Source organism: Rattus norvegicus, chromosome 12, assembly GCF_036323735.1.
Source record: "Rattus norvegicus strain BN/NHsdMcwi chromosome 12, GRCr8, whole genome shotgun sequence".
NCBI lineage: Eukaryota > Metazoa > Chordata > Mammalia > Rodentia > Muridae > Rattus > Rattus norvegicus.
Window position 1 is genome coordinate 18,152,449 of NC_086030.1, and position 13,530 is coordinate 18,165,978.

At 45.5% G+C, this 13,530-nt stretch overlaps 1 protein-coding gene across 2 annotated transcripts in view; it reads right to left on the reverse strand.

Annotated features, from left to right (window-relative positions):
• The window catches only part of Sdk1 (sidekick cell adhesion molecule 1), a 986,485-nt gene that overhangs the window by 661,019 nt on the left and 311,936 nt on the right, over positions 1–13,530 (reverse strand). The gene's annotated exons all lie outside the window — the stretch shown is intronic.

The following is a 13,530-nucleotide window of genomic DNA, read 5'->3' on the forward strand; positions in this document are numbered from 1 at the left end:
AGGTAGCCATCAATCCACCCTGTCTTCAACCCAAAATCTGTCTTGCCTGCAAGAAGTGCAGGGATGAAAATGGAGCAGAGACTGAGGGAACAGCCAACCAATGGATGGCCCAACTTGAGACCCGTTCCATGAAGGAGAGCCAACCCCTGACACTGTTGATGATACCTGCTGCGCTTGTAGTCAGGAGCCTAGCACAACTGTGTCCAGAGAGGCTTCATCCAGCACAGACGGAGGTGGACGCAGAGACCCACACCAAACATCAGGGGCAGCCCGGGAGTCTTGTGCAAGAGTGGGGGATAGGAGTGAGCAAGGGGAGGGGGGGTCAAGGACACCACAAGAAGACTTAGAGTCAGCGAACTTGGTACCACAGGGGCTCACAGAGCCTGGGCCACCAACCAGGGAGCATGCAGTGGCAAATACATATGGTAACAGATGTGCAGTTTGCTTTTTATGTGGGTTACCTATCAAGTAGAGAAGGAGCTGTCTCTGTTCCCTGCCATTGGATCCCCTTCCCACTACCTCGACTGCTTGGTTGAGCCTCTGTGGGGAAGAACGAGCCTAGTTCTGCTGGATGTTCCAGAGTGGGGTGGTACCCAAGGAGGGATTCCCTTCTCTGAGGAGAAGGGGAGATGGCAAGGCGGGAGGGAATTTGTGAGGATGGGACTAGGAAGAGAGGAGCAAGGGGGGTGTGATCAGAATGTAAAGTGAATTAAAAAAAACCCAGATAAATATATTAGCTAATAGAACCCAGTAATGTACCAAAAATAGGGATATTTCAGGTATTCAAGGCTGGTTCAATACAAAATAAATAGCATAGTCTACTGTGTGAATGGGAAAAAAAAAACATCATTTAGCTGTCAAGTGAAACAAACGGAAGCTGGTAAGACTCAGTATTCATGATTCTAAGAAGACAAACCTTCAACAACCAGGAAGAAAAGGGAATGTTCTTCATCTCATGGAGAACACGGTAAAGCCCTACATCTAATCAACGTCCAATCCTGAATGCCTTTCCCCTGAACTCTGTAGTCATTCAAGGATGTCAGCTCTCATCACTGCATTACGGGAAGGCCTGCCCACTGCAAGAAGGGAGGAAACCATGAACAAAGGACATTTCGGAAGGCAGAAATGCAAGTGTCCCTGTTTCTAGATGACCCGGTGTTCAATACAGGAGATCGCGAAGAAGCTAGCAGGCACCGGCCTCCTGGAGTAGCACACGGCCCATGGCGACGGCAGTACAAGGGTCAGCACAGTGAATATAAACATGAACAACATGAAGACCAACAAGACACGGAAAACCACAAGTGACGCCACCGTCAGCTGACGTAGGGCAGCTCACAGCTGCCGAAAACCATAGGGCCAGGGGGATCGTAAGTCCTCTGCTGGCCTCCACAAACACCTGCACATGCGTGTGCATGCACGGATGAGCGCACACAAAGAGAAAATGAAATAAATCTTTTAGAAAAGAAATTGAAAATGCATCTAAACACATGGGAAGGCATTGGCATTCACAGACTGAAAGGGTAGCCACAGTAAAGTTGTCAACTCTGTACAAATACACCATAAAAGTTAACAGAATCCTGTTAAAACACCAGCAAGAATTTCCATTGATATGCACAAGGTTATTCTAAAATTTATATGGGAAGGCGAAGGAACCAGACTACCTAAGACAATTTTGAAAAGGAATAAAATGGGAGAAAATTGCTCTTCTTGATGTGAAGGCTTAGTCTCCAGCCACAGTAATAAAGCTGGCCTGGTACTGACAGAGGGGTCAAAGAAATAGATTGGGGGGGGGCACAGGAAAGGCCAGACACAAGACAGACAGCCAAGTGACTTCTGACAAGGGTGAAAAGCAGACCCAGTGAAAGAAGGACAGCCTCTAAAATGAAAGCCATTTGAATCAACTTAAAAACCCAGAAGGCAAAAGAATAAAACTCCATCTAAATTTTCCTATCACATGCAATATCAACTTAAAATGGATCATGGGCATGAATTCAAAACTATGAAACTTTTCGAAAAACATCAAGCATGCATGGGGAAGAAAGATCTGGAATGTAGAGCCAGGCATACAGTCTTAGGAGTGGCAAGGAAAGAATGCTGAGGGGATGGATTTGGGGAAGGGGGAGAGGTGGAGGATGGCTCAGTGGCTAGGGGGAACTTGCTGTTCTTGCAAAGGACCTGAGTTTGGTACCCAGCCAACACAACAGATGGCTCAAAACCACCTGTAGCTGCAGTTTCAGGGATCTGATCCTCTCCTATGGATTCTGTAGGCACCTATATGTGCATGTACATAACACACAAACACATGTATATAGTCTGAGATAATAAATAAAAAGTATGCAACATTACAAAACCAGAAAATGGGATCTTGTCAATTTTGAAAACATTAGATCTGCTGAAGACTATATACAGAAGATGTAAAGATTGGCAGACATAAATGTGTGTGTGTGTGTGTGTGTAAAGGTGTAAGGGTGTGTGAGTGTGTAAGTAAGGGTGTGTGTGGATGTAATGTATGTGTATGTATGTGTGTAATGTATATGTATGTGTGTATGTGTATGTATGTTTGTGATGTGTATGTATGTGTATGTGTGTATATGTAATGTATGTATATATAATGTATGTGAATATATGTAATGTGTGTGTAATGTATGTGTATGTATCTGTGTTGTATGGGGGTGTATGTGTATGATATGGATGTGTGTATGTATGGGGGTGTATGTGTGCATATGTATGTATGTGTGTATGTGCATGTATGTGTGTGTGGGTGTGTATGTGTGTATATATGCATATGGGTATGTGTATGTGTGTACATGTATGTATATGTGTGGGTCGGTGTGTATGTGTGTATATATGCATATGGGTATGTGTATGTGTGTATGGGTATTTATGTGTGTGTGTACACATCTGTGTGCATGGGGGGGTATATACACGATGTAACCCTGAAAAACTAGAGTGTCGTGTGAGAAGAATCCTCAGAACCCAGCAGCATAGTCCAAGCAAGCAGAAAGTGAGAGGATACATAAGCAAAGACTCCATTTCAGAGGATCTCCAAGTGGGACATGACCACCTGTAAGGCTTTCAGGATCATTATCCATTAGAGAAACATGAGTTAAAACGACCACATGGTGAGAGCTGGAGAGGTTAAGACTGCTTTTGAAGAGGACCTGACTTTGCTTCCCAGCACTGATGTTGCACAGTTCACGACTGTCGGTATATAACTCGAGATCTACCCTTGTGGTCTCCACTGGTACTTACACACATGTAGTACACACAGACACAGACGCGTGCACACACACAGAAAAACAAAATAATGTTTTTAAAACTGCCATGATTTGCACTGCCTACTTTCTGGAAGCTAGTATATCGGCCATGCTCATCAGAATGGAAGGCATGAGGTCACTCACACACTACTGGTGGGTAAGTAACGTGATAACTAAAATAGAACACGTTAGATCCAGCGAGCTGGGTGGACTGGCAGGCCAGTTTTCAGAGTTAGAAAAAGGTGACACAAACTATGGAACATTCTACATAACGTTATTAAAATACACCAATTATAGAAATAGGTATTGGTGGCCACTAGAAAATCGGAGCAAGGGGGTGAGATACATTAAGTGGGCAGCACAGCAAATGTTCTTCAGCTGATGGGACAGATTTCAGTTGGCCTGGTTCAGAGGTCAGACTATCCTTTTACAGCACCACTGGGAAAACTTGAATTAAAAGGTATTAAAGTACAAGAGCTCTGTGTGCCTCAGTGTGCCTCAGTGCGTCTCTGTGTTTTGATTCTAACGATTGCGCACAAATCTATAGTTGCCTCAGAATAAAACTGCAAACAAACGCAATTAAAGTGGGTAAAAGAAAAGAAGTAGAATTCTCTTTTTAAAAAAGATTATTTTATTTTTACGCGTGTGTATCTGTGAGTGGGTTTGCACACATAAGTGCAGGTTTCCTTGCAGTCCAGAGGAATGTGCTAGATCCCCTGAAGCTGGAGTTACAAGCAATTACGAGCTGCCCAAAGTGGGTGATGGGAACCAAACTCGGATCTTCCGCAAGAGCAGCCAGCGCTTTTATCTGCTGAGCTACCATCTCAGGAGATGGTATACCCAGGAGAAAAAAAAAAATCTAATCACATATCCTACAAGGATTCCTATCTGATCGTAGAAAGAAAACCTACTTCCCAGTGACAAGACAGACAAATGAAAACAGTAAGAAAGAACAAATTCACACACACACATCCTAAAGGGAGCTGATGAGTGGCCAGAAAGCACAGGGGAAGGTGCTCTACACTGTTCGTCCATAGACTGTGATTGCAAAGTTGAAAACAGGACAGCACTAAGTGCAGGCAAATTGGCGTAGGCCAGCAACATTCATACATAATTGGCAAGAATGGATAGGCCTTTCCGCCATGGTCAGCTTGGACCCTACCTCCCATTTCCCTGGTGACACTGGGAAGAGAAACAATACAATTACTTCTTTTTGGTATTTAAACATACCTCAATAGAAGGTGGCGCTTGCAAGGGTTTGTGGAGGCCCATTAAGGGAAAACCTGTCTCCTTTTGGTCAAAAGAATGGAATCTGAGTCCACCTCTGGCCCTGAGCAGGGACTTGGCATTCTGATCTAAACCAAGGTTAGAGCATTACTGACTCTTATCGCCTTCCCTATGAATTGATTCCACTGAGTCTGTTAATCACCTGGCCTATGGCTCAGGAAGGTTGGCTTCCCTAGAGATGACTAAGGGAATGGGAGGAGGAAATGCCCCTAAGGAGATCCCGTGAGGCCCCACCCTTGAGACACTTGTGTGGAGATCTTCACTGCTCAGCCTGCTTGCTTTTCCGAGTCCTCGCTTAAAGGGATAACTTTTCCTTTCCCTTCTCTTTGGCTTTTAGGTGCCTGATACCCTGGGCCATCTCACTCCTTCTGGGACTTTCCTTCTGCCCAGGGCACCCCTGACTCTTCTTCCTCTTCTCCATCTCCTTTTCTCAGGCAGCTGTTGAGAGCTTGTCTGCTCCGTTATTTTCTGTTCAAACTCTAGCGAAAATTGTCCCTGAACTTCCTTCCCAGTCTATTTCCAAGCTCCTTTGGTAGTGCGAGTTCTGCGATTCGACAATCACTGAGCGCTTACTACAGGCCCAGTAGGAAATCATTTTAATAAATATCTCATGTTCCTACAGTACCCTCAACATAAAGGCTAAAAAGAACAGATCTATAAAACTATGTGTGTGTGTGTGTGTGTGTGTATGTGTGTGTGTGTATACATATACTTATGTGTATGTATATGTATATATGTACACAAATATATGTATATATAATCCTATATGTATGCATATGTGTATATGTATACATAATTATATATATGTACACACACACACATATACACACAACAGGTGGCTTGTTGAAGGTCAACAAAAAGAGGAAGTTAAGGTCTCCTGCAATCTAATGAATTCCAATCCCATGCAAAGCAACTACAATTACCCTTGCATAAGGAGGTACTAACTTTTATGACCAAGAAACAGTTTATATTTCAGTTCTAAACCAGGAGAAGGACAGACACATGCCCATCACCAGTGGCCATTCTCAGAGAAGTAGCCAAGGAACATTCCTCATTGTAGGAAGATGATTTTATCAAATGCCGAACAAGCAAAACAACACAAAGTCACCAAGACGGAAAGAGTGGCGCTAACTGGCTAGCTGACAAAACACAGCATTCAGGCGAAACAAAACAAAGGGCGAAATAAAAAACAAGAACAGGAATAGGAGAAAGCTGTTTGCATCCGACTATAACTACGCACCTAAGTATTCTGAGAACAAATGGAGAGTCGTGATGTGGCAGCAAAATGTGTCCCTTGACACCATACACAATATTTGTTAAAACACAAATCAAGGAGTTTGACTCAAACAAAATGGCCTTTTCTGCGTACAACTCTCCAGGAAGCTGACTGAACGACGGACATCCAATCACCTGGGCTTACCTATAACTTACACCGTATTACTTTTAATGAGGTATGGGTGTGCATCCTTAAGTAGGCCTGGCAAACCACCCCCTTCCCACGGCTGAAAACTTTACAAACCCAATGACTGGCATTTCCTAAAGCTATGTAATGCCAGAAAAATATGCATTTCTTGTAAATGGTCCAATTAGGCTAATAAGCACGTAAAGTGTTTCGTGTCACTAGCTGATGCAAATCAAAGTCATACTTAGTGAGATACCTCAGCTCAAACCACACACTTTAATGTCTCTATGACTGAAAGGCGAGTGTGGGGAAGCCTATGAGGGAACTAGAATTCTCCAACATCAGGAGAGTTCAGACTGAAAGTGTGAAGTATCAAGTTACCCCATGACCCAGGAGTTTCACCCCTCATTGCCTAGAGAGGTCTGTCCACATGAAAGCTTCCGCACAAAGATTCATGGAAACGACCCTAAGGCACCTGGTGATGGATGGACACATCCAGCTGTTTGCACAGAATGTGAAGTCTGCTGACGAGGAGTGGTGAGCATTAGCCAAGCCCCTGTGAGGCTTTGGGTTCGGGCCCCAACAACATGACAGGGACATTTCCAGACAACATTACGGTGAGTCAAAGAAAGGAAGGGAAGGCTAAGGGCCACTCGTTCCACAACTACATCAATGTGAAGGTTGTTAATTAAGTAAATCCATGTGGACAGAGCAAATTAGTGGCTCCTGGAGGGTGGGCTGCTGCAGAGTAACGGATGGGAAAGGGGGTACGACATCGATGCAGGTACAGTGTTCCTTTGGGGAACATTATAAAATTAGGTCAGGGTGCTGATGGCGATATAACTCTGAAAATATATTAAAAGCTCGAATTATGATCCTTACACAGCTGTAAATTTTATCTCGATGTATCTGTGGAAATAGCACACTTAAAAACTACTGTTTCTGGCGGACAGAAGGCAGGATCGTCTCAGTTCGACAGATGTGGAAACTGAGGTACATCATCAGGGGCTGCAGAACCTGCCCCACAGGCCGAGGAGGAGGCAAAGCCAGGACTTACGTCAGGGATGCCGTTACCTAGGTGTCTCCTGCACTGCAGACACAGAAAGGCTCTGTCAGGGCATGAGCAGTAGCCAGGGAGCCAAGGAAGGAAAACCATGCAGGGTGGGTGGTGGCCCCGAAGATCAGAGGCTCCCCCAGCACCCAGGGGGCACTTCGTCAGCACCCAGGACTCTGGCAGAGGCGGTTCAGTGCAATCCCACAACAGGAAAAGAAAAGGAACGTTTGGGAGTCTTCGAACTTTCCTTCAAAACAATCACGGTGGAAAGAAAGGGAATTATACGGAAGTGAGCTGAGTGCACTCTCAGCTACCACTGCCTTTGAGTGGAGCAAAACTGGGTCACGCCACCTGCATTGCATACCTTTCCTGAGCCAGAGACAAGAGGAGGCAGGGGAGATGCAGAACCTGTCTCCAATGTCTCCCGTCCCCACCTTGCACCCACAGGAAAGAGAAGAAAAATACCCTTTCCCAAGTCCCAGCAAAGATTACCATAGAGTATCATTCGCCTTTTTTTTTTTTTTTTTTGAGGCAGAATCTAAAGGTAGCCCAGGCTGGCCACTTAAGCCACTCTGTAGCTAAGGATGACTTTGCATGAGGATGGCTTTTGATCCTCCTGCTTCCCCCTCATCAGCACTGGGATCACAGTTGTATGTCACCATGTATCTAGTTTATGCAGTGCTGGGAATAGAACTCATAGCTTCAGCGCCTGCTAGGCAAGCAGTCTACCAACTGAGCGATGTCCCCAGTCCTCCTCCCAACCCCCCGTCTGTCTCTGTCTGTCTCTCCTGTGTTTTAAGATAAACTTTTATTTAGTTTTTATTTATGTGTATGTATATTTTGCCTGCTTGCCAGTATGCATACCCATGTTATGCGCAGATGCCCACAGAGGCCATAAGAGGGTGGTGGGACCCCTGGATCTGGAAGTACAGGTAGTGACAGCGGGTTGTGGGTGCTGGTCTTCTGGAAGAGCAGCAAGTGTTCTCAAGCACTCAGCCATTTCTCCAGCCCTCAGTAATTTCATACTGTCAGGAAGTTAATGGCGAACTGAGTAAGACACTGAGAGGGGTGCTGCCCTGGAGTCTATCATGGCACAGGTCAGCCTCACACTTGTCAACCAAGGTGGAGGTAAGACCCTCACCTGCATTCCCACCCAAGCGTCAGCAGTGTTCCTAACTGTCTCAGTTGCCAGTGCCCTGCAGTCTTGGGCAGGGCAGGATTACTTGCACTCTGGGGAACCGGCTGGCTAGATTTCACCTTGACCTTGGGGTCATGAATAGATAATACATTCAAAACCACTCTCGCAGCTTCAGAAGCAAATGGTAAACACATTCCATCTGGGCACGAGATGAAATGTTAAGTTGTGGCCTTGCGAGCCATTTCAGTTGCTAAGATCTGGCCAGGCTCTTTGCATGAAGCTGTGACATTTTACCCACGGCAGGTTTCTCACAGCGAGAGTCTCCACGCTTCACCAGCGGGCTGTGCATTATACAATGGCGAGGAAAGGGGGGGGGGGTGTCTGGGAGTGTTGAGAAAGGAGACAGAATCCAAGGTAAGTAAACAGTCTAAATCACAACTCAGGGAAGAAAATAAATAAATAACCTCCCCGGGCAGGATTCATCAGCAGAGACACACAATCAGCGTCATTAAAATGTCGTGAGAACAGTTGGGAGGTGGGAACAGAAAAGGGCAAAGAGTGAAGTTATAATTATCCGGACTATTATTCCAACCTAACGTAGAAGGCGGTATCCCAAATCTGCAAGGCCGGAACCTCAAATACTGCTTCTCGGTAGGTAGGGATTTTGTCACTCTGAGACATCAGACTGGAAGGTGTGGGGGGCTTGGCAATTATATCTGAAAACGGCGCATAATCTTTTACAACAGAAAACTGGCATTCTATCGTGAGGCATCAATGTGATTTCAAACTGTTGGGTGATTCTTGTAATGACTTGAGTGCTGAGGGAATAAAGTAGCCGCAGGTGGCCGGACAAAGCAGAAGAAATCCCTCACTCTGCGGGCAGTAATCAGGTTGAAATACTTTCTCCATTACATCCCCAAATAGAGCAGACAGTGATACACAGGCCTTCCCTCATTGCACGACTCTTGATTTCCACAAATAGTAAGATCATATTCAGTGCTTTCTGTAGGAAACCATCAGTAGTCCTGTTTGCTGTCTCCACCGTAGCACCGAAGGCACAGCAGCCTTCGGTGGAAATTTACTTACACTAGTCCTTGAATGATTCTGCAAATCGCCCTGGCTTTGCCCAATCTGATCTTAACATCCTATAGCTACTGAAAGCTTGACTTCGACATGGACAGATTCTTGTAAACATAGTGGGGTGTGTGTGTGTGTGTGTGTGTGTGTGTGTGTGTGTGTGTGGTGTGTGTGTGTGTGGTGTGTGTGTGTGTGGTGTGTGTGTGTGTACAGGTGTGTGTGTGTGTGTGTGTACAGGTGTGTGGTGTGTGTGGTGTGTGTGTGTGTGTGGTGTGTGTGTGGTGTGTGTGTGTGTACAGGTGTGTGTGTGTGTGTGTGGTGTGTGTGTGTGTGTGTGGTGTGTGTGTGGTGTGTGTGTGTGTACAGGTGTGTGGTGTGTGTGGTGTGTGTGTGTGGTGTGTGTGTGTACAGATGTGTGTGTGGTGTGTGTGTGTGGTGTGTGTGTGTGGTGTGTGTGTGTGTGTACAGGTGTGTGTGTGTGTACAGATGTGTGTGTGTGTGTGGTGTGTGTGGTGTGTGTGTGTGTGTGTGTGTGTGTGTGTGTGTGTGTGTGTTATGTATATATGGCTGTCCGGGTCTATATCAGGATCTTCCTGAATTTCTCTTTGAATTTTTTTTTTCCTTTTTCCTCCATCTTGTTTTTTAAGACTGTGTCTCTCACTGACCCCGGAAGGACCAGCCAAGCCAGAATTCCTCTGGTCTCTGCTTCCTCAGAGCTAGGATTGCAGGAACACACTGCCTTTGTATGGGGGGCGGGGGGGGCAGAGATCTGAACTCAAGTTCTCGTCCTTGCAAGGCAAGCACTAAGCTATCTCTCAGCCCCAAATATTTCAAATACCTCTTAATATCATGTTTGATATGTAAAGAAAAACAAGATACACAGTTTTCATATGCAAATGAGCGTCATAATGGACAGGGTCCAGCTCCTGGGGGCGCCTATGCATCAGTAACATTTTCCTAGTTATGAGGGCCCACCGGCCCTAACCACAAAGTCTACAAAGAAACAACCCACCAGTGGCTCAATTGTGTTATTGTCTCTAGAGAAGCCTTGATATCACTGAGGCTTTTCTGAGTGTCAGCATGCTTGACCGGGGTGAACTATTTCTTCGATCTTATGACTTTCACAAGGTGCCCAATGCCAGGCCTCTGGGCAGGCACATGAAGGGCATACAGGAAGATGTTTCTAACAGCCAGGGCTCCCTAGGCAGCCAGTGATCCTGCTTCTGTCAGTCAGATGAAAGTTCTGAAGTGAGCAGGTCCGGCCATCCCCTACAGGCTCAGAGCAGTTTAAAAGGCTCCACCTGGAGCTTTCAAAAACTTGGGTTCTGGCCCTCGGTATTATGATGCTGCGAGTGGGAAGAGGTGATTCACACAGCAAATGACACCTACAACATAAGAACAGCAGGGACAAAGGTCAGCCCTGTAGGTCGCCTGGAAGTTGATCAACACCACCTTCCAGGGGACACCATGACGACTCTGACGTCAAAACCACAGAAATCGACCTCTAAAAGCGTAGAAGATGACAAAAGCGAGGAATCTCCCCCACGCTCCCCCAAGTCTTCTGATCGTAATTAGCAGGTCTCTGTTGCATACAGCAAGGAATTACTATGATTTAGTGATCCAGGGATATTAACATGAATGTTCTCGATGCTAAATAGAATATCTTAAGCTGTCAATTCCATTTTGAAGTCATCTACTTCATGCACTTCATTTGGGCCATTTACAAACATTAGCACTTTGTTCTGCAGACCGGGATTTTCCAACTCCTCCATCATCTGCCTTGCCTTAGCCATCTGCACGTCCGTAAAAGATAAACAGAAAAGGGAACAGGCAGGAGGGGAACGGGTCAAGCTCATCTTCTTTACTTGCAGTCACTACTCAACCTTGCAAAGGAGAAGCAATGGGCAGGCAAGGAAACTGAGCAGAGACCCCCAGGTCTGGGAGCCAGGCCTGCAGCTGCCTGCTTCAGAACTGACATCCATCCTCTCTCCCCTAACATTGGTACCGAGTGACTATGGAGACAAATTCTCCCGTCGCCGCCACAGCCAAGGGCAAGCGGTACAAAAACGCACGGGGAGGCAAACAGTTCTAGTTAAGTGGAGATCGTGCCGCTTAAAAAGACAGAGAACACAGATAACTTAGATCCGGGTCATTCTTGCTGTCTGGATTTGTCCAACAGTATGTTTATTTAAGAGGTTACTATGTAAATTATGACTTGGAAATCAACAGTAGGAACAGCTAATGGAATGGGTGTAACAGTGAAACGAGGGTGTACAGGACATGAAGGTCGTGGGCTGACGGGCAGGGCACCGATCGGGGCTGATTGGCAGGGAGTTGGGGGAGAGGAGGGTGGACAGGGAATTAAAGGGAGACAAAGGGCTGCTGCTGAGCATGGAGGGAGGCTTGGGGGACTGGAAGGCCACTGGGCATCAGCGGGGCCCATGGAAGGTAGAAAGATGCTGGCAGACTGACAGGAACCCATGGTAGCTGTGGTGAAGAGTTCACACCCTGACACCCAACCAACCATATATCTGTGTTCACATTTCTTTATCATTTTGAGCCTTGGTTTTCCTCTCTGTAAAGTGGTGATAAAATTTTCAGTGCCCCGGGTTGGGAGAATGAAGTGATTTAATGTCATAAACTAGCTTAGGTCAGATTGACTACACATCCTAATTTTCTTTTTGTAGCATTTCATCCTATTTGTAACGAGCTGAAGCAGGAGAATGACCAAGGAGAGAAGGAGAACAGCTCAAATGCATACCCAGATTCTTTTATTTCTTTATCTAGATCATCCAAAATCATGATTCAAAGTAGCTTTCTTCTTCTCCTTCTTTTTTTTTTTTTGAGTCCAAATCCCTTCCATCTAATAAATTACTTCACTCTAGAACACAACAAGCAGAAACTAAATCAAGCCAATACAGATGTTGATAAAAACCCGATCAATTTAAAATGAATAATTCAATCAGGAAGGTGTCCAAAGGTTTCAGTAAATCTTTCCCCACATCTCACATACTTAACACTCCGCCACTGACTGAAAAGGTTTTCATCACCTCAGTCGTGAATCCCGGGAACACACCCTGCGGGACCCTGTGACCTGGCACTCCTCCAGTGCATTCATCATGGGTGCGCAAATCAAAGGGGCAGAGAAATGCTTAGAGCTGGGTTTTGGGGGAAGTGAATTTTCTTGGCCAGACATGTTTTCTGTTCTTTCACTTTTCATTCTCACCCTGTCATAGGTTACAGAGCAGTTCAGTACAAGCTACAGCCATTACTGTGCTGTTCAAATAATGTTTTGACTCAAACAAGGTACGAATAAGTGCTCTGGACAGCATAGTGTGAGGGTATACAAATGCATGGCTGAATGTAAGGAGGTTGTTCAGTCAGAAAAGTTATCTAATACGAGGACATGCATTCACTCCTCTAGAAACCATTAATATAGCTTGGCATAAAAGTGTGTGTGTGACAGGAGAGACAGGAGGCAGGAAGATCCCTGAGATTTTTGACCAGGCTAGCCCAATTTCTAAACTCCAGGTCTCATTGAGAAACCTAGTCTCAAAAAGCAAGTTTTTTTGAGGACAGCTCCTGGAGACTGATATCTGACATTGACCCTGGGCCTCCACATGTATGTGCAGACATGTGTGTATTCATACACACACACACACACACACACACACACACACACACACACACACACACACACACACGGAGAAGGAGAGGGTGAGAAGGGAGGGGTGACTTATCCCATGGTCCTGAACAGCAAATGTGTACTTTACTTGAAGAAACTTTGCATCTGACTGGCAAATCATACTGTCTCTTCTTGATGGAGCTCCCTTATGAATGAAAGGAGAGGAGCAGGGTAAAGGACTTGGGTTTACAAAAGATTCAACTGGTTTTCTTGAAATACTGAACATCCCCACTGCATCTGAAGTAAGGTTCAATTTACGAAGAATTGATCTATCCGCAGCTTTCCAAGAGCAATTCTGTATTGGCGTAGACATAAGTTTATTGGATCAATGAAGCGGCCAACACATTTTATTGAACACTTAGTACATGGAAGGCATTGTGTCAGCTACAGAGAACAGACAGGAGAAGGCCTGGCCCTGAAGACAATGCTTCTTCAGATGTGGAGACAGGTTTTATTCACAGAGAACTGGATACTGAGGTAAGAAATTCCAATATGTGGTTTGGATGTCACACGTCCCCCATTGGTGCACATGTTTTGACATTTGCTTCCCAGAGGATGGCGCTGTCTGGAAAAGTAGAAAGATTAGGAGGTAGACCTCTGCTGGTGGAACTGTCCTCCCTGGAACGGGGC